Below are 22,018 nucleotides of genomic sequence, written 5' to 3' on the forward strand. Positions count from 1 at the left end.
CAGGGAGTGCAGCTGCTATGGGGCTCAGAGCTGAGAGGGGCCATCTTCCCTGTCACAGTTACATGTGTTATATACAGGGTGTAGCTACCATAGGTGCAGGGAATGCAGCTGCTATGGGGCTCAGAGCTGAGAGGGGCCATCTTCCCTGTCACAGTTACATGTGTTATATACAGGGTGTAGCTACCATAGGTGCAGGGAATGCAGCTGCTATGGGGCCAGAGCTGAGAGGGGCCATCTTCCCTGTCACAGTTACATGTGTTATATACAGGGTGTAGCTACCATAGGTGCAGGGAGTGCAGCTGCTATGGGGCCCAGAGCTGAGAGGGGCCACCTTCCCCGTCACAGTTACATGTGTTATATACAGGGTGTAGCTACCATAGGTGCAGGGAGTGCAGCTGCTATGGGGCTCAGAGCTGAGAGGGGCCACCTTCCCTGTCACAGTTACATGTGTTATATACAGGGTGTAGCTACCATAGGTGCAGGGAGTGCAGCTGCTATGGGGACCAGAGCTGAGAGGGGCCACCTTCCCTGTCACCGTTACATGTGTTATATACAGGGGTGTAGCTACCATAGGTGCAGGGAGTGCAGCTGCTATGGGGCTCAGAGCTGAGAGGGGCCATCTTCCCTGTCACAGTTACTTGTGTTATATACAGGGTGTAGCTACCATAGGTGCAGGGAATGCAGCTGCTATGGGGCTCAGAGCTGAGAGGGGCCACCTTCCCTGTCACAGTTACACGTGTTATATACAGGGTGTAGCTACCATAGGTGCAGGGAGTGCAGCTGCTATGGGGCCCAGAGCTGAGAGGGGCCACCTTCCCCGTCACAGTTACATGTGTTATATACATTTTTCTCAATTTGGTGATACATAGAGGCACTTATAAACTTTTGCCTTGGGGCCTGCAATAAATCTAGTTATGCCCCTGGACCTGCTCTTTGTCATGTGGTATAAAATGAACAGGAGGGCACTATACTTTTACATAATATGAACTGGGGCACTGTAATAAGGCATAAAATAAACTGGAGACACTGTGTCATAATATGAATTAGGGGGAATGTGTTGCCATAAAATGTGACATAATGTGAACTAGGGCACTACTATTGTTCAGAAAATGAACTAGGACACTATTATGGGCATAACAGTAGCAACAACTGCTGTGGAGAGGTGTCTCTTTAGAAGCATTGGGACAGGGCCCCTTCAAAATGTTGCTATGGGGCCCACAAAGCTCTGGCTACGCCCCTGGATTTGATAGCACCTTCTGGAGGGTTGCTGTGTGGGGGCTGTAATCAGGATGATCACATGTGTCAGTAGTCCTATTTATTCAGTATAGGTTAGGTCGCCAGTCCTTTAGGACGCTACCGTGCCTAGTAAATGAAGTGGCTAGTTATAAAGTGACAGCTACACAGCAATATCAGCGTTACACCTGCATTAAACCGAGGGAAAACAGAAGGCAAACAAACCAACATTACTACAGAAGGACTGCACTACAACCACAAAGCTCAGAGTCATTATGTGGCCTCTTCACACCTCTGCCATGAGAACACCAGGACCAGGCTAACCACCCCTCCGGCTGAGAACATCAGGTCTGCCCCCAGGTTTATCCCTCAACATAAGCAGGGAGCTATGGGGGAGAGCACCAGGAGCAGGCTCAGCAGCGACATTTCCATTGGACTTGAGTGTGATCCTTACATTCTCATACCCACCTGTACTGCTCCCATGAGACCAGGACATTTATAGGTTTTTTTTAAATAATGTTATCCTTATTTCCCCCTTCCATTGGTTACCTGCAAATGTTGATTTTTTTTTAACCTTCGTAGTGTGCCCAACATGGCTGCCTCATCTGGTACGCTTGTGGATGGGATGAAAAATACATGGACCTGTTGAGAACTCAGCAATCATCACTACCCCACAAGCTCGCTGCCTAGGTGTCATTCTTGACTCTGAACTGTCCTTTGTTCCCCACATTCAATCTGCCTCAAGATCATGTTACATACATCTAAGAAACATATCCAAAATACGACCATACCTTACACAAGACACAGCAAAACCTCTAATCCATGCTCTCATTATCTCCCGCATTGATTATTGTAATAGTCTCCTGACCGGTCTTCCCAAACATAGGCTCTCACCACTACAATCCATTCTGAATGCAGCTGCGAGGCTAATCTTCCTCACTAGACGTTCATCGTCTGCAGATCCGCTCTGTCAGTCCCTCCATTGGTTACCGGTATTCTACCGTATTAAATATAAAATACTTTTACTCACATACAAGGCCATTAACCAAACTGCACCAACATACATCTCTTATCTCAAAATATCTCCCTACCCGACCTCTCCGCTCTGCACAAGATCTGGGTTTCTCATCCACACGCATTACTTGTTCACACTCAAAATTACAGGATTTTATCCGGGCTTCACCCACTCTGTGGAATGCCCTCCCATGCACAATAAGACTCGCCTCTAGTCTCCAAACCATTAAACGTTCCCTGGAAGCTCCTCTTCAGGCAAGCCTATCAAATTCCAGACCCACCCACATAACCTTCAGTGCTTCCCTATCTAATTATATCCTCTCTGTACAGTACACATAACATCACATATCTTGTCTTTCTTTACTCTCACACCCTCCTGACACTTGGTCAACATTGCGGGGTGATCATATTATACAACCCATTAAGAACCTAGCAATCTGGTGGACCATTATGCAATAGATAGCATCTATCCTTGTGTATCTATACCTATTTCCCTATAGATTGTAAGCTTGCGAGCAGGGCCCTCCTACCTATATGTCTGTCTGTTTTACCCAGTTTTGTTCTATTACTGTTGTTCTAATTGTAAAGCGCAACAGAATATGCTGCGCTATATAAGAAACTGTTAATAAATAAATAAGTGAACCTGTTTTGTTGGGACCCTACTCTTAGCATTAGGACACCGCAATCACCCCATTTTGTGTCATCTCTTCTAGGGATAGACTATTCCACCCAGGGTAATCCTACGCAGCGCGCCCAAGATGGCTGCCGCACCTGGTGCCTGTGAGGTTGGAAAACACAACCCGTGGAAGTTGTTACCCAAAATGCCTACACCAATCCTGCATTATGCTTACCGTGTGCTCAAGGTTTTCTTTTTATGTCTTTGTGGCTTGTCAATTGCTGTATTACTTAAATCTTCTGTATTTTGTGCATTGTTTTTGATGTCTGTAAAGCGCCTTGAGTCCTACTGGAGAAAGAGCGCTATATAAATACAATTATTATTATTAATAAAGGGATACAGGCCACCAAGTTTAGTCAAAGCTATAGCTGTCCCAAAATCTCTGTCAAACGTCAGTAAGCAGAAAATTGAGATAATGGCCCTCATTCCGAGTCGTTCGCTCTGTATTTTTCTTCGCATCGCAGCGTTTTTCTGCTTAGTACGCATGCGCAATGTTCGCACTGCAACTGCGCCAAGTAATTTTGCTATGAAGTTAGGATTTTTACTCACGCCTTTTTCTTCGCTCCGGCGATCGTAGTGTGATTGACAGGAAATGGGTGTTACTGGGCGGAAACACAGCGTTTTATGGGCGTGTGGATAAAAACGCTACCGTTTCCGGAAAAAACGCGGGAGTGGCTGGAGAAACGGAGGAGTGTCTGGGCGAACGCTGGGTGTGTTTGTGACGTCAAACCAGGAACGACAAGCACTGAACTGATCGCAGATGCCGAGTAAGTCTGAAGCTACTCAGAAACTGCTAAGTAGTTTGTAATCGCAATATTGCGAATACATCGTTCGCAATTTTAAGAAGCTAAGATTCACTCCCAGTAGGCGGCGGCTTAGCGTGTGTAACTCTGCTAAAATCGCCTTGCGAGCGAACAACTCGGAATGAGGGCCAATATTCATATATATAAAAATATTGTGTATGATCATTGGCTGAGGGCTCCTTGTGATCGGTTGTTTGGTCTGAAAGCTAAGTGACTGAGTCAGACCAATTCAGTAACCCACACGTGCAGCCATGTTGGATGCAGACGGCCTGAGTCAGAGTTGCACGAAGAGCAGATGCTTCTGCTATATTTTTGCACTGTTCATGCTCACAAGGCCGAACCGGGTGTACTTTATAGTCTCTACGCATAGGCGCAACTACCATTGGTGTATGGGGTGCGGCTGCTATGGGGCACAGGCTGCCTCCGAGTACTGCCACGCCCCCTGCACCCAGTCACTCTGCAGCACTGCAAGTCTGCAACAGTCGCAAACCAAAACTAGCTAATGCGGTGCTGCCTGTTCTGGCAAGGAATCCATGGGAGGAGAAATGGTATATAGATATATGTATATTATTATAACTAACACCCCAACCTGCCTGGTTCCGCACTCCACTCTGTCAGGACCCGCCGTTCTCGTTGATCCCCCCCCCCCCTCCCCCACTTACAGAGCACTTGGGGGAGCCTTTCAAAATTTTGGTATGGGGCTCACATAGGTCTAGCTACGCCCCTGACTCTGCGCATCTGCGGGGCTATTCAGAGTAGCATGGAAGTCATGTGGATCTCCGCTTGAGTCAAAATGGGTGTAATGGTTATGAGGCATTCACTAAGGGGGACATGTACTGGGCAGTGATAAAAGTGGAGAAGTTGCCCATGGCAACCAATCAGCTGCTCTGTATACTTTTATAGTATGCAAATAATAAATGTTACGTCAATACGTCAATGCAGATTGGTTGCCATGGGCAACTTCTCCACTGGCTCACTTCTCCACTTTTATCACTGCTTAGTACATCTCCCCCTAAAGATCTAGCCTGCATCCGATTCTGTACCGCACCTCCGAGTGCTGCCAAACTGGACGTACACGCGGTGCGACTCCCATGCGCAGACTTTAAATATGGCCCAACTGCATGCAGCATCGACGCTGAGCATGACTCACTATCAGCAAGGGACTTGCTGCACTTGCTCCCCCCAGGATTCCGCTGCTGGGATCCTGGAGTCGGTATGCTGACCGCTGGTCAAGCATACTACACCCTCTTAAAGGTCTATGTACTAAACCTTGGAGAGAGATAAAGTGGACGGAGAGAAAGTACCAGCCAATCAGCTACTGACTGTCATGTTACAGGCTGTGTTTGAAAAATGACAGGAGCTGATTGGCTGGTACTTTATCTTCATCCACTTTATCTCTCTCCAAGACTTAGTATATAGACCCCTCGCCCAGAACCCCATACTGCGGTGGATCTTCTTCCTGTGGAAATATTTATTTACTTTTATTTTCCCATTTCTCCAAACCATGTAGTCGCTTTGCCACGTTAATGTTTGTGTGTGTGTTTTGTGCCATGTCAAACATTAAGCAAATGCTGTTATTGCCTAGCAAGTGTTACATGGGTGAGTGCTTCCAGTGTCTCTAGCATCTCTACGCCGTACCTTAGTGAGCTCTGTGGTTAAATCGGGCAGCTTGCCCAGAACCAAATAGAATAATTAGGCTAAGAAGAGACAAATTTATCTCTCTTCTTAAGCTCTTTTAAAGCAGAACAAGCCTGTTCTTTTCTCTCCAACGTACAAGCAGCTCCAGTGAGTAATAATGTGGCAAAGAGAGAGAGAGAGAGAGAGAGAGAGAGAGAGAGAGAGAAAGAGAGAGAAAAACCCTGAGATGCAAATGAGGGGCTCAGGGTAAAATGCTGCTCTGTTATTGTGGATCAGTCTTACACACTAAGAAGAGCATGTTCCTTTCACACCGCTGTAATCCTAGAAGTCGACTGGCCTAAAACCCTAACAAGGAGAAGTCTTGTTATCTGAAATGAAGTGAGTGCTCTGACTGCCAAACTATACGGCGTGTTCACCTGCAACTCACCTGTGATGGGGCTTTTAGCATCTGTTACCAAAATAATGGGGACAAAAGAATGGCTTATTTATGTGCATCTCCACCCACCAAATTATCCTTAGTACCTGTGGACCTGGCACTAAGCTTTGTTGGCCTGAACTCTACGTCTGGGAAATAGGGCTTGACAAGGGGATAAGTGATAAAGGCTTTTCATAGGAGCACAGAAAGTTTTGGTACATTAAAGGATTAAACGTGAATTAAACCCAAGACTTACTGTATATGTTTCCCTATAAGTGTATCTGTACAATTATATGTGTTTCCCTATAAGTGTATCTGTACAATTATATGTGTTTCCTTATAAGTGTATCTGTACATTTATATGTGTTTCCCTATAAGTGTATCTGTACATTTATATGTGTTTCCCTATAAGTGTATAAGTACATTTATATGTGTTTCCCTATTAGTGTATCTGTACATTTATATGTGTTTCGTTATACGTGTATCTGTACATTTATATGTTTCCCTATAAGTGTTTATGTACATTTATATGTGTTTCCCTATATGTGTATCTGTACATTTATATGTGTTTCCCTATTAGTGTATCAGTACATTTATATGTATTTCCCTATTAGTGTATCTGTACCTTTATATGTGTTTCATTATAGGTGTATCAGTACATTTATATGTTTCCCTATTACTGTATTAGTACATTTATATGTGTGTCATTATACGTGTATCTGTACATTTATATGTTTCCCTATAATTTCCCTGTACACTTAAATATGTTTCCCTATAAGTGTATCTGTACATTTATATGTGTTTCTCTATAAGTGCATCTGTACATTTATATGTGTTTCATTATACGTGTATCTGTACATTTATATGTTTCCCTATAAGTGCATCTGTATATTTACATGTGTTTCATTATACGTGCATCTGTACATTTATATGTTTCCCTATAAGTGTACCTGTACATTTATATGTGTATCTGTACATTTATGTGTTTCCCTATAAGTGCATCTGTACATTTATATGTGTTTCCCTATAAGTGCATCTGTATATTTATATGCATATACAGTACAGTGGTATCTCGTACACTTATTTAATTGGAAAATGTCACAATGTAAAGATACATTTAATGTTTTCCAGTCACCCATAATTACCTGAGTGTAACTATGTATTTATTTTATGTTGCCTAACACTTCTATTATCTGCTACATTTACAAATCGTAATGGGGTGAAATACCAATTGCAGTATACTGCTACTGTCTTATGCACACATGCTGCCGGACTTCTACACTGTGGTGGTCATTCCGAGTTGTTCGCTCGCAAGCTGCTTTTAGCAGCTTTGCACACGCTAAGCCGCCGCCTACTGGGAGTGAATCTTAGCTTATCAAAATTGCGAACGAAAGATTAGCAGAATTGCAAATAGACACTTCTTAGCAGTTTCTGAGTAGCTCCAGACTTACTCGGCATCTGCGATCAGTTCAGTCAGTGTCGTTCCTGGTTTGACGTCACAAACACACCCAGCGTTCGCCCAGACACTCCTCCGTTTCTCCAGCCACTCCCGCGTTTTTCCCAGAAACGGTAGTGTTTTCTCACACACTCCCATAAAACGGCCAGTTTCCGCCCAGAAACAACCACTTCCTGTCAATCACATTACGATCACCAGAACGAAGAAAAAACCTCGTAATGCCGTGAGTAAAATACCTAACTGCATAGCAAATTTACTTGGCGCAGTCGCACTGCGGACATTGCGCATGCGCATTAGCGACTAATCGCTCTATTGCCAGAAAAAAATAACTAGCGAACAACTCGGAATGACCCCCTGTATTTGCAGACGAGTGTCGCATGTGGCTGCTCTGTGATATTCACTGCTGACCCGTGCTGCGGTTGCCTGCATTTGATCTGCATTACTTACCACTGTTTTGCCTGTCAGTCTTGTACCTCCTTGATTAATTGCATTGAATATGTCTCACTACATTTGCTGGTATTGTCTAACAGGTTCCTATAGTTTTGTGCTCAGAATCTTCACCAGTGGACACAGTAGAGGCCATTTAAGCACTGAACATCCACGGTGCAGCCCAAAAATGATTGTCAATTGGCACTGCTGCATCTAGATTTCCACCAAAGCACACGGATTGGCAGAGGAAAATTGGGGGCGATGACAAAGAGCAGAAGTGTGCAGTGGCCAATGAGAAGACTGTGGCAAAGCCAAGTCATTCCCAGGAAAGCATAGATTAGGCCTTGTGCTATATTTTTAATGGTCGTACCTTGCACGCATCAGCTGTGCTTTGGGGAAGAATAATATTTCTAGGTGCGCTTAGCTCAATGTTAAAAAAACTTTAAAAGCAGAAAAGTACAGATTTTACAAAGTATTGACAAGTCCTCACTTTCATGATTCATTTAAGATATGATTAAAGCTACAGTAAACTGAGCAATGTTTTAAGAAAAATGCAAAAGTAGGTTTCCAGCAGTGAAATATCAAGAGGGGATCAGTATGAATTTTATTATTATTTATTTATTATTTATTAACAGTTTCTTATATAGCGCAGCAAATTCTGTTGCGCTTTACAATTGGAAATAACAATGATGAAACAAAACTGGGTAATAACAAACAGTCATAGAGGTAGGAAGGCCCTGCTCGCAAGCTTACAATCTATAGGGAAAATAAGATTTTACTCACCGGTAAATCTATTTCTCGTAGTCCGTAGTGGATGCTGGGGACTCCGTAAGGACCATGGGGAATAGCGGCTCCGCAGGAGACTGGGCACAGCTAAGAAAGATTTAGGACTACCTGGTGTGCACTGGTTCCTCCCACTATGACCCTCCTCCAGACTTCAGTAAGGATACTGTGCCCGGAAGAGCTGACACAATAAGGAAGGATTTTGAATCCCGGGTAAGACTCATACCAGCCACACCAATCACACCGTATAACTCGTGATAATATACCCAGTTAACAGTATGAACACAACAGAGCCTCTCAAAAGATGGCTCAACAATAACCCTTGTAGTTAACAATAACTATATACAAGTATTGCAGACAGTCCGCACTTGGGACGGGCGCCCAGCATCCACTACGGACTACGAGAAATAGATTTACCGGTGAGTAAAATCTTATTTTCTCTGACGTCCTAGTGGATGCTGGGGAATCCGTAAGGACCATGGGGATTATACCAAAGCTCCCAAACGGGCGGGAGAGTGCGGATGACTCTGCAGCACCGAATGAGAGAACTCAAGGTCCTCCTCAGCCAGGGTATCAAATTTGTAGAATTTTGCAAACGTGTTTGCCCCTGACCAAGTAGCAGCTGGGCAAAGTTGTAAAGCCGAGACCCCTCGGGCAGCCGCCCAAGAAGAGCCCACTTTCCTCGTGGAATGGGCTTTTACAGATTTAGGCTGCGGCAGGCCAGCCACAAAATGCGCAAGCTGAATTGTGCTACAAATCCAGCGAGCAATAGTCTGCTTTGAAGCAGGAGCACCCATCTTGTTTGGTGCATACAGGATAAATAGCGAGTCAGTCTTCCTGACTCCAGCCGTCCTGGAAACATAAATTTTCAAGGCCCTGACTACGTCCAGTAACTTGGAGTCCTCCAAGTCCCTAGTAGCCGCAGGCACCACGATAGGTTTGTTCAAGTGAAAAGCTGATACCACCTTAGGAGGAAACTGGGGACGAGTCCTCAATTCTGCCCTATCCATATGGAAAATCAAATAGGGGCTTTTACATGACAAAGCCTCCAATTCTGACACACGCCTTGCCGAAGCCAAGGCCAAAAGCATGACCACTTTCCACGTGAGATATTTTAAATCCACGGTTTTGAGTGGCTCAAACCAATGTAACTTTAGGAAACCGAACACCACGTTGAGGTCCCACGGTGCCACTGGAGGCACAAAAGGAGGCTGAATATGCAGCACTCCCTTGACAAATGTCTGAACTTCAGGCAGTGAAGCCAGTTCTTTTTGGAAGAAAATCGACAGAGCCGAAATCTGGACCTTAATGGAACCCAGTTTTAGGCCCATAGTCACCCCTGACTGTAGGAAGTGCAGAAATCGACCTAGCTGGAATTCCTCCGTTGGGGCCTTCCTGGCCTCACACCACGCAACATATTTTCGCCATATGCGGTGATAATGTTGTACGGTTACATCTTTTCTAGCTTTAATAAGCGTAGGAATGACTTCCTCCGGAATACCCTTTTCTTTTAGGATCCGGTGTTCAACCGCCATGCCGTCAAACGCAGACGCGGTAAGTCTTGGAACAGACAGGGCCCCTGCAGCAGCAGGTCCTGTCTGAGCGGCAGAGGCCATGGGTCCTCTGAGATTAATTCTTGAAGTTCCGGGTACCAAGACCTTCTTGGCCAATCTGGAACAATGAGAATAGTTCTTACTCCTCTTTTCTTTATTATCCTCAGTACCTTGGGTATGAGAGGAAGAGGAGGGAACACATAAACCGACCGGTACACCCACGGTGTCACTAGAGCGTCCACAGCTATCGCCTGAGGGTCTCTTGACCTGGCGCAATATTTTTATAGCTTTTTGTTTAAGCGGGACGCCATCATGTCCACCTGTGGCTTTTCCCAACGGTTTACAATCAGTTGGAAGACTTCTGGATGAAGTCCCCACTCTCCCGGGTGGAGGTCGTGCCTGCTGAGGAAGTCTGCTTCCCAGTTGTCCACTCCCGGAATGAACACTGCTGACAGTGCTAACACGTGATTTTCCGCCCATTGGAGAATCCTTGTGGCTTCTGCCATCGCCGTCCTGCTTCTTGTGCCGCCCTGTCGATTTACATGGGCGACTGCCGTGATGTTGTCTGACTGGATCAGAACCGGCTGGTTTTGAAGCAGGGCTTTGCTTGACTTAGGGCATTGTAAATGGCCCTCAGTTCCAGAAGATTTATGTGTAGGGAAGTCTCCTGACTTGACCAAAGTCCTTGGAAGTTTCTTCCCCGTGTGACTGCACCCCAGCCCTGAAGGCTGGCATCCGTGGTCACCAGGACCCAGTCCTGTATGCCGAATCTGCGGCCCTCTCTGAGATGAGCACTCTGCAGCCACCACAGCAGAGACACCCTGGTCCTTGGAGACAGGGTTATCAACCGATGCATTTGAAGATGCGATCCGGACCATTGGTCCAACAAGTCCCACTGAAAGGTTCTGGCATGGAACCTGCCGAATGGAATCGCTTCGTAGGAAGCTACCATCTTTCCCAGGACTCGCGTGCAATGATGCACCGACACCTGTTTTGGTTTCAGGAGGCCTCTTACTAGAGACGACAGCTCCTTGGCTTTCTCCTTTGGGAGAAACACTTTTTTCTGGACTGTGTCCAGAATCATCCCCAGGAACAGTAGACGTGTCGCCGGAACCAGCTGAGACTTTGGAATATTCAGAATCCTGGTGCTGGTGTAGCACCTCCTGAGATAATGCTACGCCGACCAACAACTGCTCTCTGGACCTCGCCTTTATGAGGAGATCGTCCAAGTACGGGATAATTATAACTCCCTTCTTCCGAAGGAGTATCATCATTTCGGCCATTACCTTGGTAAATACCCTCGGTGCCGTGGACAGGCCGAACGGCAACGTCTGGAATTGGTAATGACAATCCTGTACCACAAATCTGAGGTACTCCTGGTGAGGATGGTAAATGGGGACATGCAGGTAAGCATCCTTGACGTCCAGAGATACCATGTAATCTCCCTCTTCCAGGCTTGCAATAACCGCCCTGAGCGATTCCATCTTGAACTTGAATTTTCTTAAATATGTGCTCAAGGATTTCAAATTTAAAATGGGTCTCACCGAACCGTCCGGTTTCGGTACCACAAACATTGTGGAATAGTAACCCCGTCCTTGTTGAAGTAGGGGCACCTTGACTATCACCTGCTGGGAATACAGCTTGTGAATTGCCTCTAACACAGCCTCCCTTTCTGAAGGAGTCGTTGGTAAGGCAGATTTGAGGAAACGGCGGGGGGGGGGGGGATGTCTCGAATTCCAGCCTGTACCCCTGAGATACCACTTGAAGGATCCAGGGATCTACCTGTGAGCGAGCCCACTGATTGCTGAAGTTTTTGAGACGGCCCCCCACCGTACCTGGCTCCGCCTGCTGAGCCCCAGCGTCATGCGGCGGACTTAGCAGAAGAAGCGGGGGAGGACTTTTGTTCCTGGGAAGTGGCTGTATGCTGCAGCTTTTTTCCCCTACCTCTGCCTCTGGGCAGAAAGGACGCGCCTCTACCCCGTCTGCTCTTTTGGGGGCGAAAGGACTGCACCTGATAATACGGTGCTCTCTTTGGTTGTGAGGGGACATGTGGCAAAAATGCTGACTTCCCAGCTGTTGCTGTGGACACTAGGTCTGAAAGACCATCCCCGAACAACTCCTCACCCTTATAAGGCAAAACTTCCATGTGCCTTTTCGAATCTGCATCACCTGTCCACTGCCGGGTCCATAACCCTCTCCTGGCACAAATGGACAGTGCACTTATTTTTGATGCCAGCCGGCAAATATCCCTCTGTGCATCTCTTATGTAAAAGACAGCGTTTTTAATATGCTCTACGTTTAGCAATATAGTGTCCCTGTCTAGGGTGTCAATGTTTTCTGACAGGGAGTCTGACCATGCAGCTGCAGCACTGCACATCCATGCTGAGGCAATAGCTGGTCTCAGTATAATACCAGTGTGTGTATATATAGCTTTCTGGAGAGCCTCCTGCTTTCTGTCAGCAGGTTCCTTTAGGGCGGCCGTATCCTGGGACGGCAGTGCCACCTTTTTTGATAAGCGCGTAAGTGCTTTATCCACCCTAGGGGGTGTTTCCCAACGTGACCTATCCTCTGGCGGGAAAGGGTACGCCATTAGTAATTTTTTTTAAATTACCAATTTTTTATCGGGGGAAGCCCACGCTAGTTCACACACTTCATTCAATTCTTCAGAAGGGGGAAAAACTACTGGTAGTTTTTTCTCCCCAAACATAATACCCTTTTTTGTGGTACCTGGGGTCACCTCAGAAATGTGTAAAACATTTTTCATTGCCTCAATCATATAACGAGTGGCCCTATTGGACATTACATTAGTCTCTTCGTCGTCGACACTGGTATCAGTATCCGTGTCGACATCTGTGTCTGCCATCTGAGGTAGCGGGCGTTTTAGAGCCCCTGATGACTTTTGAGACGTCTGGGCAGGCACGGGCTGAGAAGCCGGCTGCCCCGCATTTGGCATGTCGTCAAATTTTTTATGTAAGGAGTCGACACTTTCGCGTAATTCCTTCCACAAGTCCATCCACTCCGGTGTCTGCCCCGCAGGGGGTGACAACACATTTATAGGCACCTGCTCCTCCTCCACATAAGTCTCCTCATCAAACATGTCGACACAGCCGTACCGACACACCGCACACACAGGGAATGCTCTGACAGAAGACAGGACCCCACAAAGCCCTTTGGGGAGACAGAGAGAGAGTATGCCAGCACACACCAGAGCGCTATATAAATCAGGGATTAACTAAATTATATCCCCTTATAGCTGCTATATGTATATTGCGCCTAAATTTAGTGCCCCCCCTCTCTTTTTTTACCCTTTTCTGTAGTGTAGACTGCAGGGGAGAGCCAGGGAGCTTCCTTCCAGCGGAGCTGTGAGGGAGAAATGGCGCCAGTGTGCTGAGGGAGATAGCTCCGCCCCTTTTTCGGCGGACTTTTCTCCCGCTTTTTTATGGATTCTGGCAGGGGTATTTATCACATATATAGCCTCTGGGCTATATATTGTGATATATTTGCCAGCCAAGGTGTATTTATTGCTTCTCAGGGCGCCCCCCCCCAGCGCCCTGCGCCCTCAGTGACCGGAGTGTGAAGTGTGTATGAGGAGCAATGGCGCACAGCTGCAGTGCTGTGCGCTACCTTGGTGAAGACTGATGTCTTCTGCCGCCGATTTTCCGGATTCTTCTTGCTTCTGGCTCTGTAAGGGGGCCGGCGGCGCGGCTCCGGGACCGAACACCAATGACCAGTTCCATGCGGTCGATCCCTCTGGAGCTAATGGTGTCCAGTAGCCTAAGAAGCCCAAGCTACCACCAGTTAGGTAGGTTCGCTTCTTCTCCCCTTAGTCCCTCGCTGCAGTGAGTCTGTTGCCAGCAGATCTCACTGTAAAATAAAAAACCTAAAATATACTTTCTCTCTAGGAGCTCAGGAGAGCCCATAGTGTGCATCCAGCTCAGCCGGGCACAGGATTCTAACTGAAGTCTGGAGGAGGGTCATAGTGGGAAGAGCCAGTGCACACCAGGTAGTCCTAAATCTTTCTTAGCTGTGCCCAGTCTCCTGCGGAGCCGCTATTCCCCATGGTCCTTACGGAGTCCCCAGCATCCACTAGGATGTCAGAGAAATAGGCATTGATACACAAGGATAGGTGCTATCTATTGCATAGTTGTCCGCCAGATTGCAAAGGTTCTTGGTGGGCTGTATATATGGTCATACAGCAATGATGAACCGGATTCGAGAGGAAGGGAAAGTGAAGAATGAGAAGACATGTGAGGATATGTGTGGACTGTGCAGAGTGGATGCAATTTGATAGGAAGGTTTATGAAAGTTATGTGGGCGGTTCTGGAATGTGATAAGCTGCCTAAAGAGGTGAGTTTTCATGGAACTAGAGGAGAGTCTTATTGTGCGTGGTATGGCATTCCACAGAGTGGGTGCAGCCCGATGAAAGTCCTGCAGTCGTGAGTGGGAGCGAGTAATGAGTGTGGATGAGAGACGCAGATCTTGTGAAGAGCGAAGAGGTCGGGTTGGGAGATATTTTGAGATAAGCGAAGTGATGTACGTTGGTGTAGTTTGGTTAATGGCCTTGTGTGTGAGTAAAAGTATTTTATATTGAATGCGCTAGAATACAGGTAACCAATGGAGGGACTGACAGAGCGGATCTGCAGACGATGGACGTCTAGCGAGGAAGATTAGCCTCACCGCTGCATTCAGAATGGATTGTAGTGGTGAAAGTCTCATTTGGGAAGACCAGTCAGGAGACTATTACAATAATCAATGCGAGAGATAATGAGAGCGTGGATTAGAGTTTTAGCAGTGTCTTGTGTAAGGTATGGTCGTATTTTGGATATGTTTTTTAGATGAATGTAACATAATCTTGAGACAGACTGAATGTGGGGAACAAAGGACAGATCAGAGTCAAGGATGACACCTAGGCAGCGAGCTTGTGGGGTAGGGTAGATAGTCAAGTTTTCAACAGTGATAGAGATATCAGGTTGGTACCTACTATTGGCTGGTGGAAATATAATTAACTCTGTCTTTGAAATATTAAGTTTGAGGTGGCGAGATGTCATCCAGGATGAAATGGCAGAAAGGCATTCAGTGACACGGTCCAGTACAGATAGGGACACGTCAGGGGAGGATAGGTAGATTTGAGTATCATCTGCGTACAGATGATACTGAAATCCAAAAGAACTGATTAGTTTACCAAGAGATGAGGTATAGATAGAGAAAAGCAGAGGACCCAAAACTGAGCCTTGCGGTACTCCAACTGTAAGAGGTAGCGAAGAGGAGGTAGATTCAGAGAAGCGAACACTGAAGGAGCAATTAGATAGGTAGGATAGGAGCCAAGAAAGGGCTGTGTCTTTAAGACCTAGGGATTGTAGTGTTTGTATGAGAAGAGAGTGGTCTACAGTGTCAAATGCAGCAGATTTAGAAGAATAAGTAGTGAGTAATGGCCTTTAGACTTCGTAGTGACCGAATCATTAACCACTTTAGTCAGTGCTGTCTCTGTGGAATGTTGGGAACGGAAGCCAGACTGAAGTAGGTCCAATAAAGTGTGTGAGTTAAGAAAGTGTGTGAGTCGAGTGTAGGCAAGTCTCTCAAGTAGCTTAGAGAGACAAGGGAGCTGAGTGATAGGGCGGTAGTTTGAGAGCGCATTAGGGTCAGAATTTTGTTTTTTTTTAAATGGGAGTAATCACTGCATGCTTGAAGAGTGAAGGAAAAATACCAGTAGAGAGAGAGAGATTACAGATGTTAGTTACGGTAGGGATGAGCCCCAGAGACAGAGCTTTACTTGTTTGTGAGGGTAAAGGATCAAGAGGAGAAATACCTACAATCAAAATCCCAATGGTCAAAATCCCGACAACAATTGACCTACGGTCAAAATTCCAGCAAGGGTCAAAATACAGACATTTAAAATATTGACAAGGCCAAAATACCGACATTTAAAATGTTGATTGGTCAAAAAGTCGACAAGATTTTTTAAATTCTTTTTGGGGATGTGTATGTCGACATAGGTCAACATGGACACCGTATAAGTGTACTGCGTCCCCCCGCATGGCTGCCATGCTTCGGGGCACAGTGCCTCGCTGCGCTTGGCACACTATTAAATTCCCCCTCCAGGTCCACTGGGAGGGTAAACCATGAACAAGTCGGATTCAATGAAAAAATCATGAAAAACTAATGTTGACTTTTTGACCTGTCGACAATTTAGATGTCGATATTATGACCTTGTCGGTATTTTGACCATGTCAGAATTTTGACCGTCGGTCAATGGTTGTCGGTATTTTGACCTTCGGGATTTTGATTGTAGGTAAATTGACCGCATCCCCCAGAGAGAATAGATAAATGTGGATATCATCCATATAGGATACCGAAATCCACAGCAGCTTATTTGTTTGCCAGAACAAATAGTCTAAACAGAGAAGAGAGGAAGGCCTAGGACTAGAACTTGCGGTATTCCATCATGGAGAGCTGACTGATCCATGAAGTAGAAGTGATAGCTAGGAAGAGGACCAGGACAAGACAGTGTCCTGAACTCAAACTGATGTAGAATTTGTAGGAAGACCGAGTGGTCAACAGTGGCAAATGCACCTTTGAGTCGACTGAGAATTAGAACCGATTAGCAACCTTTTCTAGGTGAAATCACCAATTATCTTTGAAGAAAGAATGCATGAGAAGCATGTGCAGGCATACCACTCAAGAACATTGGAGGGGCATGGGATATAGGACTGCCAGCTGAAGACAGGAGAGGGAAGTTGCTGCAGAGAGTTGGAAAGGTGTTGATAACGAATAGAACCGTGATTGCAGCAGGTATGACAAGCCTTGGTTAGGCAAGAGTGAAACCTGGTTACAGTGGTGAAAGAGAGATGATAGGTGACCAATAATGGTCTGAGAGGGAAAGGAGAGTTTAATCAGAAACTCTATAGAAAACCAAATCAAGGAAATGGTCATTATGATTATCAATAACCCAGACTAATAGTAATAATTTCTGACAACAAGAAATGAGGAAGCCGGGGTGATAAATGGTCGATAAATTGTTGGGGTGCTTAAGGGAGATCATAGTCTGCAACAACATAAAATCTGGAAAGTATATACTTCAAATGATGAGAACATCATTGATTAAACAGTTTGTGGAACTGTGAGCAGTGGCTGATCCATAGGGGATGACTTAGCTTAGACCCACCCCCATTGTGCACTCTGATTGGTGGATGTCTAGTGCCATCCACCAATACTATAGTATTACTGGCACATGGCTGTGCCTGAGTAGTAGGAAGAAGATGCTGATTGGCTGCTTTGGTTGTTTAAAACACAATCAGCGCAGCCTGGCAGAATCCACCGTCTGTCTGTTGGCCACCGGGCACAACATGCAACGTGCTCCCACAGTCAGTGCCTGAATGATTCGGGACCGCTGGTAAGACAGCGTTTCTGTCATTTCCAGAAGGAAACAATAAAAACACTGTCAGAAAGCTGAAGGCGTTTGAGAGGAAGAGTTCATGGATGGAGGTTAGTTTGATTAGCATGTAAAGAGGAACCCGGTTTCAACTGGGCAAGGCCATAACCACACACTTTGTCATGTCAGTTCAGATCACTGAGCTATGCTTACTGCTTGGAGAATGCTGCTCCACTGGCACATCAAAGAGAGTCCACTGAATCCTATGAAGGTGTGGAGTGAAAGGTGGAGAGACATTGATCCAGCACTTCCTATTGTCTTGCGTACATGTCCATCCAGCATTTTTTAATGCTTGTGGATACTGATTGAGTACTCTTCAGAGGCTTCAGGCAACCTGTTGTAGAGCCACAAGAACACAGCTCAGACCAAATATCACAGCTCAGACCAAATGGGCACAGGGAAAATGCTCCTGTATACCAGCACAAGGAACTAATCGCTGGGGTCCTTTGTAATGTCAATGGCTCCTAGAGGATTGTTGGGTGACACTACTTTGAATATTGACAATTTGTATCCTGTAACATATGAGGATTTATATACGAGTGTATGATTTCAAATAAAAAAAAGAAGTATATAGTATTGCTAGGTTAACACAGTAACCATTACAGCATCAGTAACGTCAGCGCGGGGGTAGGAAAAAATGTAAAAAGTAAAAAAAAATCAAAAACCTCATCTGCAAGTAGTGGACGCACAATCATTTTTATGATGAAGAATGCAGATTTAGTTTGTGAACCATAGGAAAAAATAAACATTAAAATGATTATGTAACCTGATAAATCTTTAGAAACCAGTTAATGATTAGACGGACATGAAACAACGCCTGGTAGCATGAAACAAAACACTATTTGCATATTAAAGAAAATATGATTCAGTTATACATTAACAGACATTGTTCTTTGTGCATGAATGGCTTGCACTGAGCTGCAGCTGATGTAGATTGCATTGCATCACAAAATGGTTTAGGAGAAGGAGAGGAAGAAGTTATCTTCCAATTTCTACTGCTCTATAGGGGGAATTCATTTAGACCCGGCAATTAAACGGGTGTGAAAAAAAGGTGGCAGCCCGGGCTTTAACACCTGGGGCTATACAATGAGAGTCTTTCTTTTTGCTTAATAAGTTACAATGTTATTATCGGGCGTTAACACATTGAATCCGGGATAAGTACCCAAACCTATATGTGTTAACATGGTTCGAGCACCCGATAACAGGCTATTTCTGATTGGCTGATTACGTATTGTCCTCACTAGCTGAGGGGACAATACACAGTACTTAATATCAATAGGCATTGTGGTCAATTATTCACATTCCCCTTTAGACTACTATAAGAAAGAACATTCTTGATTGATTTTAACAGCGATAAACAGTAGAGGTATTTTTTTCTTTTATTACATTTTGCATGGAAAATATGACTCTTGTGTTTATGACACTTCATGACATTATTGTATTGTGCACAAATAGGGTAATGTAACTTCAGCATTTACAGTGGACACTGTGCCTGATTTAGACTTGTACATTAACCCGATGGTTAATCCAGGGACACAACACATGTGAAGAATGGGTTCTGCATCCTAGCACGAAGTGCTTTCTAAGCCCTAGCCTGATTGACAGGCTGAGGTTGTTTGGGGGTGGCAACCGGGTCCGTTCCGCAAGACAGAGGCGTCAGTGACGTGCGGTGGGGTGAGGCAGGTGAGGCAGAGCCTTTCCTGTCATACTAAAATTTGTGACAAAGTTTTTACTGTATAAAGTATATGAAAAATACAAAGAATATGTTAGAAATATCTTCTTTGCATTATTCTACTCAATTTTTATAGCCAAAACTCTGGAGTAAAAAGTCTATGGCAGGTGAGGCAGTGCCTCACCTGGCTAACTTTTCCGCACATCTCTAATCAAAACTCGCAAAATTTTCAGGAGTTTATACTGCTGCACCTGTGTATAATGCCCCCTTGTACCCTTTGGCTCATATATTGCGTGTAAATCTGGCTCTGGTGCAAGCCAGTGCCTCCTAAGCAATTTAGCTCACCGCACGTCCCTGAGAGGCGTATAGCCTACGTTATGTGGGCGTGCCGAAGTCAGTATCAGCCATGTACACATATTTCCCTTTCAGGAGAGAGACCAATGATCCATGCTTCAAGATCCACTTGTGCTAAGTTCAAAGCAGAAAACTTTGATGTTGCAAATACGCCCCATGTGCTTAACTTGTAAGGTTTTCATTACCTTTTATTTTTAAAGCTCCGCACACGTTCCACAGCACTGTACAGGTGATAAAGCTAACTATTTATCTTATTACATTCACTATAAAATGGGTAAGAGACTCAGTACGCAATTGGCGTATGGGGTACCGTAAGGGTACGCACTTAGCGTAGCAGACGCTTAGCCGTGGTCGAGACGCACATGCGACATGCTCGCTCACAACTTAACGCGTGGTGTCGAGCACGCTATAGGTGGCCGACTACCGTAATGCTACGCTACTAGCGAAGCGTACGCTCGTGACCACGAGGAGAACATGAGCGGCGCAGACGCTCACGGGATGACACTCAGTAAACCTTGTATGCAACACAGTGAAAGATTGAGTTTGTACTGTAAACCTTGGTTTTGTAATGTGAGCACAATGCAATGCTAATTAACCTCTATTGTATGAAAGCCTCTTGAGCGATTGAGACACTCTGAATACTCTCAGCAATGTAATAAACACACAATACCTTGCTAAGGTTCCAACACCTTTACTAACAATATCTAGCTATGTAAAAGTTAAAACAGTTAACAGTTCATACACTACAGGCTAACATCAATATCTAAGCAGGCTAACTACACATAAATATTAGAGATGAGCGGGTTCGGTTCCTCTGAATCCGAACCCGCCCGAACTTCAGGTTTTTTACACGGGTCCGAGCAGGCTCGGATCTTCCCGCCTTGCTCGGCTAACCCGAGCGCGCCCGAACGTCATCATCACGCTGTCGGATTCTCGCGAGGCTCGGATTCTATCGCGAGACTCGGATTCTATATAAGGAGCCGCGCGTCGCCGCCATTTTCACACGTGCATTGAGAGTCATAGGGAGAGGACGTGGCTGGCGTCCTCTCCGTTTAGAGAAGAGAGAGACACAGTATTTTGGTGAGCATTATTAGGAGGAGTACTACTATACTGTATACTACTATACTTACTACTTGCTGAAGTGATATTTATAGATTAGATAGTGTGACTGTAAGTGTATTATCTGACTTGTGGGGGAGACACTGACAGTGGGGAGCAGTTAGAGTCTGAGAGCAGGACTCAGGAGTACATATAACGTACAGTGCACACTTTTGCTGCCAGAGTCAGTGCCACACTGCCATTGTTGTGACCACACTGACCACCAGTATAATAATATATTTTGTGATTGTCTGCTTAGGCCTCGGAGTACTAGTTGCAAGTTGCAACGTGACCTGAAGTGACCACCAGTTTAATAATCAATCACCACCAGTTTAATATATATATATATATATATATAATTGTATATAATATATATATATATATATATATATAATATTGTATACCACCTACCCGTGGTTTTTTTTTTTTTTCATTCTTCTTTATACATACTACTATAGTAGCTTACTGTAGCAGTCTGCGGTGCTGTGCTGACCTGACAGTGTCCAGCAGGTCCGTCATCAGTCATTACATAATAAATATATATAGTACCTGTCCGGCTGCAGTACTAGTGATATTATATTGATTTCATCTCATTATCAATAATTTATCATCCAGTCTAGACTCTATATTAGCAGCAGACACAGTACGTTAGTCCACGGCTGTAGCTACCTCTGTGTCGGCACTCGGCAGTCCATCCATAATTGTATACCACCTACCCGTGGTTTTTTTTTCTTCTTTCTTCTTTGTACATACTACTATAGAGTATAGTAGCTTACTGTAGCAGTCTGCGGTGCTGCTGAGCTGACAGTGTCCAGCAGGTCCGTCATCAGTCATCATTACCTAATAAATATATTATCTACCTGTCCGGCTGCAGTACTAGTGATATTATATATACATACATATATATATTGATTTCATCTCATTATCAATCATCCAGTCTATATTAGCAGCAGACACAGTACGTTAGTCCACGGCTGTAGCTACCTCTGTGTCGGCACTCGGCAGTCCATCCATAATTGTATACCACCTACCCGTGGTTTTTTTTTTTCTTTCTTCTTTGTACATACTACTATAGAGTATAGTAGCTTACTGTAGCAGTCTGCGGTGCTGCTGAGCTGACAGTGTCCAGCAGGTCCGTCATCAGTCATCATTACCTAATAAATATATTATCTATCTGTCCGGCTGCAGTACTAGTGATATTATATATACATACATATATATATTGATTTCATCTCATTATCAATCATCCAGTCTATATTAGCAGCAGACACAGTACGTTAGTCCACGGCTGTAGCTACCTCTGTGTCGGCACTCGGCAGTCCATCCATAATTGTATACCACCTACCCGTGGTTTTTTTTTTTCTTTCTTCTTTGTACATACTACTATAGTATAGTAGCTTACTGTAGCAGTCTGCGGTGCTGCTGAGCTGACAGTGTCCAGCAGGTCCGTCATCAGTCATCATTA

General features: G+C 45.0%; 1 long non-coding RNA gene across 21 annotated transcripts in view; it reads right to left on the bottom strand.

Moving 5' to 3' along the window:
• The window catches only part of LOC134958509 (uncharacterized), a 728,433-nt gene that overhangs the window by 81,373 nt on the left and 625,042 nt on the right, over nucleotides 1-22,018 (bottom strand). For 16 of the 21 annotated variants that reach the window (XR_010187035.1, XR_010187037.1, XR_010187031.1 and 13 more), the window contains one exon: nucleotides 3,099-3,211. The exons of 4 other annotated variants lie outside the window; for them this stretch is intronic. This is a non-coding gene — a long non-coding RNA (uncharacterized LOC134958509). The remainder of the gene's footprint in view (nucleotides 1-3,098; nucleotides 3,212-22,018) is intronic. One more of the 21 variants, XR_010187028.1, reaches the window with a different exon arrangement.

The sequence above is a fragment of the Pseudophryne corroboree genome, chromosome 9 (assembly GCF_028390025.1).
Source record: "Pseudophryne corroboree isolate aPseCor3 chromosome 9, aPseCor3.hap2, whole genome shotgun sequence".
In the NCBI taxonomy this organism is placed as follows: Eukaryota; Metazoa; Chordata; class Amphibia; order Anura; family Myobatrachidae; genus Pseudophryne; species Pseudophryne corroboree.